Raw genomic sequence first — 5,639 nt, 5'->3', positions numbered from 1 at the left:
TGCTGGAAATTAAGATGGTATTAAATTCTTGTCTTAGGACTCTGGTGAATCTTTAAACATCAGTGTTATCTGAGGAAAACTACAGAGTTCTGTTAAAAAAAAAAAAAAAAAAAACCTGGGTGGGGCGCGGTGGCTCACGCCTGGAATCCCAGCACTTTGGGAGGCCGAGGCGGGTGGATCACGAGGTCAAGAGATTGAGATCATCCTGGTCAACATGGTGAAACCCCATCTCTACTAAAAATACAAAAAAATAGCTGGGCGTGGTGGCGCGTGCCTGTAATCCCAGCTACTCAGGAGGCTGAGGCAGGAGAATTGCCTGAACCCAGGAGGCAGAGGTTGCAGTGAGCCAAGATCGCGCCATTGCACTCCAGCCTGGGTAACGAGCGAAACTCCGTCTCAATAAAAAAAAATAAAAAAAAAAACTAAACTGCATTATTTTTTGCAAGATTTCATATTGCTCAGTTTAGTGAATTGGTATTAAAGATCTGTTCTTGGTTCGGTGCAGTGGCTCACGTCTACAATCTCAGCACTTTGGGAGGCCAAGGGGGGCAGATTGTCTGAGCTCAGGAGCTTGCCACCAGCCTGGCCAACATGGTGAAACCCCATCTCTACTAAATTACACAAAATTAGCCAGGCGTGGCGTCATGCACCTATAGTCCCAGCTACTCGTAGGCTGAGGCAGGAGAATTGCTTGAACCTGGGAGGTGAACAGGTTGCAGTGAGCCGAGATTGTGCCACTGAACTCTATCCATCAATTCATCTTATCTTCCAATTGTTCTAACTCAGTTGAAGATATCAGTACATTTTGACACCAGAAACCTCAGATAATTATTATTATCAGCTAGATTAATGTTTGAGTTCAAAATAAATTTAGGTAAGTTTTTCTAAGTAAAAATTTGCAGTGAGTGCACAAACCATATGTGTACCGCTTCATGAGTTTTACTATACCCATACACCTGTTGCATGACTCAAATGGCTATCAACTTATAGAACATCACCATCCTTCCAGAAAGTTCTCTGATGCTTTCCTCCATGTTAATTTGTGCATCATTCCATGAGGCAGCCAATGTTCTAATTTTTTCACCATGGATTAACTTCCATGTAGATAAATTATTTTGTTTAAGTCCCATTTTTGGCCTTTTTTAAGGAATAAATTTCAGAATTAACTTGTCAGTTTCTAAAAAAGTTTAACTTTGATTCATATATTGAATCTATACATAAACTTATAGATCTCACAGTCCATGAGAATGAGCTATCATTTGAGACATTTTAAATGTATTTTAATAAAATTTTATATTTTTAAATAGCAATTACATGTTTTCTTAGAAATTTCTCAAGTGCTTTACACTTGATAGTGATGATATATGATAGATATGGTGATGATGAAGAATAATTATTATACTCTGTGTTTCCTACTTGTATTCAGAATTTAACTTTTTTGGAGTATATTGATGTTACGTATTTAGGCATATTGTTAAACTTATTTCTACATTATTTTCTATAATGATTTTGATGCTTCAAAGTAGCAATTCTAGCATCTAGAATTATTATTATGTGGATAATAATTCTTATACTGTTTAACAATTCTAATAATTTTATTTTATTCTTTCTTTACCGTGGTAAGACTTCCAAACATATGTTAAATAGAAGCAATTATAATGTACGTCTTTACCATATTTTGTTTTAAAAGGTCTGCTTTTAGGAAGATAACACTTTCTCTAAGCTCTTTTTCATTATTGCTAGTTTATACTTTGTGAAAACTTTCATAATGAATTGGTATTGAATTGTATTATTTTTTATAAAGATTGAGATGATCATTCAATATTCTTCTTTAATTTGCTAAGAAGCTAAAAAACCACTACATATTAAACCACCCTTGTATTACTGAATTGATCATGGTGTACTATATTTCCTATGTAATGAATTTAGCTCTCTAAAACCTTGACATTTGCATCTATGCTCATGAGTAAGCTTGGCATGCCGTCTATTGCTTTAATGAAATGTATCATTTTATGTTAAAATCTGCTTTTACTTTCTCATGCTCCCTTCATACTCCACTTAAACTGGTCTCCTAATTTCAATTAGTTTATACTTGTCAGCACTTCAGAGTTAAAGAAATAATCCTTTGATTTTATCAATTTAACCCATCATAATGGATTTGGAATCTCTTTAGTTAGTTTGACCTTTTTCTTAGAAATAATGACCTTTTGTGGATACTAAAGAAACCTAGAACAGACCAAGACAAAGCTTTCTTATTTACTTGGGGAATTTTAATAAATTCTATATAGGACCCATAAAATGTTGGAGGACTCTATAAAACACAACTTGGCTCTTTAAGCAATCTCAACACAGGTACAGTTTGACTAAGATGTGTTTAAATACAACACAAAAACAAACAACATGTTTTCTATAATTTTCAGTATGGTAGGAGGTTTATATATTCATCTTTTCTAATGTCTTATTTTTATTCAGGTGTCTGAGGCCAGCAGAATGCCTAAGATGTATTCTAGTGTTTCTAATTATATTTCTGTTCTACACAACTATTACTTTTGTGAGGAGTATAATTTTACTCCCCTTCCCTGCCCTGAAATTCAATATGTTAACTTTAATTTTGCTTGGTTAGTTGTAAAAAAGAATGACAGGAAACATTTTTCTTTACGATTCCTGACTACTGACTCTTTCCTCCACTGCATTATTTGAGGGTAGTAAAATAGTGCCATCTATATATAGTGACAAACTAATAAATAGAAATTTTATTTATTATCAATCCATGCATTTTCATTGCAGATTGACTATGAAATAGGAAGCCACATATATTTCTAAGGAGAAATATGCCTCATAATTAGCAGTGACAAAAATATTACTTCTATTATGTAGCTAACTATACCAATTTTAAAGGTTCATTTTAGAAGATATTATTAATTACCATTAGTGTTTAGCTGACCTCTGTTAAAAATGAAGAGTCTAAATTTCATTTTAGCTTTCGTAATTCTAAGAAATTTTTTGAAATAATGTTCTATTTTTCCCACAAATTTAGTCCTGACTCTCCTTACCTTGGTGATATTTCAGTAACATTGCTTCAGCATTGTTATTTATAGGTATATGCCATTGTAATATTATTTACTTGTTTTGTTTCCATGTGAAACTTTATTGTCTCTGTGAAAAAAAAAACATAAAATGCAGGACCAAATCTTATCTTCTTTTCTTATTCCAAACTCCTTGTACTATACATGTGACTTACATAGGAATCACGAAGTGTGAACTCAATATATTGTGTCTGTGTGGTTCAGTGTTCTACTATGAAAGTTAAATCTGGTAATCAGTTAAATGTAGTCATTTCATCCAGTGCCAGGTACTGTGTTAGGTATTAGGAGTGCTGCTATCAATAAACCAACAGGTGCTACTAGTAATATATTTACGAAATGTGTTTGTATTAGTTTCTTCTTGCTGCTGTAACAAACTACCACAAACCTGGGGACTTAACACAAATTTATCTTATAGTTCTTGATGTTAGAAGTATGAAATGTGTGTCAGTGTATTAAAATTGAGTGGGTGGGAGGAATGTGTTTCTTCTGAAGGCTGTAGGGCAGGGGTCCCCAACTCCGGCCACATATAAGAGGTGAGTGGCAGGCCAGCCAGCATTAATGCCTGAGCTCTAGCTCCTGTCAGATCAGTAGCAGCATTTGATTCTCATAGGAGTGTGAACCCTATTGTGAATTGCACATGTGAGGGATCTAGGTTGCACGCTCCACATAACAATCTAAGTAATGCCTGATGATCTGAGGTGGAACTGTTTCAACCAGAAACCATACCCCCACCCCCGTTTGTGGAAAAGTTGTCTTCCATGAAACTTGTCCATGGTGCAGAAAAGTCTGGAGACTGCTGATCGAGGTAATAATTCATTTCTTTGACTTTTTCAGCACCTAGAGGCAGCTCAGTTTCTTGGATCATAGTGACCCAAGAGCTCAATAGCCACTCAATAGCTAATGGAGTCTTTCTTATGCTATAAAACTTTGACATTGACTCTCCTGCTCTTTTCTTTTATACATAAGGAACCTTGATTTTACATTGGGTCAGAATAATCTTAGTTATTACCAGAATAAGCTCCTTATTTTAAGGTCATCTGATTGGTTACCTTAATTCCAGCTGCAGCCTTAAATACCCCTTGCTATGTAACATAATGTATTTACAGGTTCCAGGGATTAAAAGATGGACATCTGTTGGGGGGCATTATTCTACCTACCCTCCTACTTGATTCTAAGCACCATACCAAGTTTTAGACCTTTGAAATAAGAACTGAAAGTATCACCTATACATTATACATTTTTTTGTCTGAAACTTCTTTTTCGCTTATTCATTAGATAAAAGTTTTGAAAACTGATTTTGCTTTATTTGTTTGGATAGTTAGCTATATAGTTCTCCACTTGATTTTGCAAAAGTTAAAATAACACAGATTTAAACTCTTAGGCAAACATAAGAGTTCCAGTTTTAGAATTATATTAATTTTAGAAACAAAAGACAAAAAGAGATGCTTATGAATATTAATTAAGTAGGTTCTAAAATAAATTATAAGTCAATATGATTTCAAAACCTAATGATTCAGCTTCTGTCAAAGACATATTAAAAATGACAGCACAATTTAACACTACTATGTTTACTTTAATTCTTTATGACCTTATTTATTTAACTTTTCAGGGTCAACAAAAAGAATTAAGTATTTGATTTGAGTGTATGAATTTTTGACTTCAAGATTCCTGACTCCAACTCTGTCAAGACCTCCTGACCTTACAGCCTGAAGTGATTTGATTTAGTCAGCAGACAGGATGGTCATTGTTTCATATATAAGCAAAAGCCATTTTTTTTAATCTTTCAAGGTAGATTTAAAATGTATTGACATGATGAAAATAGAATTTAGACTGAATATCATGAAATGATTAAGAGTATATTTATGTTGTGATAAAAATTACCATTTTCATTGATACTGAGCCAGGATAACTTGCAGAATGAGTACCCAATAGGTCTTAGGAGTTCCATCTTGTTTATCTTCAAGATCTCTGAATATATTTTACCTAACTCAATGGCTTGGAGGATGTATTACATGAGGCCTAAATGCTTAAAGGCATAGGTCAATGAATTATAATGCATAAAAGAATTTTTATTTTATGTTGGACATAAATTTGGAGCAAGAGTAATTATAGTAAAAGCTTGCTGTTTAAATTCTTAAGCAAATAAGGAAGCTTTGGAGCATCAGGAGTTTAGATGCTTCTTAAAGCTGTGTTTATTGCCATTGCTATTTCTGATATGACACAAAATTCACATTTGTCATTTCTTCCTATATAATGAAATTTTAGGTAGCATCCTTTAATTGAAATTGCATGGCTAACTACTGAATCTCAAACACCTGTTACTATATAGATTTGTGTACTCAACTAATATTTGATTACTGACAACTCTTTATCTGCTTTGAAGGGAGGTATTTGGTCATCATATTAAAAGTCACATCTTATGTATTTAATCCAGACATTGCAAAGAGGTTAAAAAGTCCAGGATTTTTATTATGTTGTACATTAATTACATAAATAAATTTTTGTATTAAATTTTTTTTTTTTTTTTTGGAAATGGAGTTTTGCTCATCACCC

Source organism: Callithrix jacchus, chromosome 1 (assembly GCF_049354715.1).
Source record: "Callithrix jacchus isolate 240 chromosome 1, calJac240_pri, whole genome shotgun sequence".
Taxonomy (NCBI): domain Eukaryota; kingdom Metazoa; phylum Chordata; class Mammalia; order Primates; family Cebidae; genus Callithrix; species Callithrix jacchus.
Note: the sequence above shows the minus strand (reverse complement) of the source record.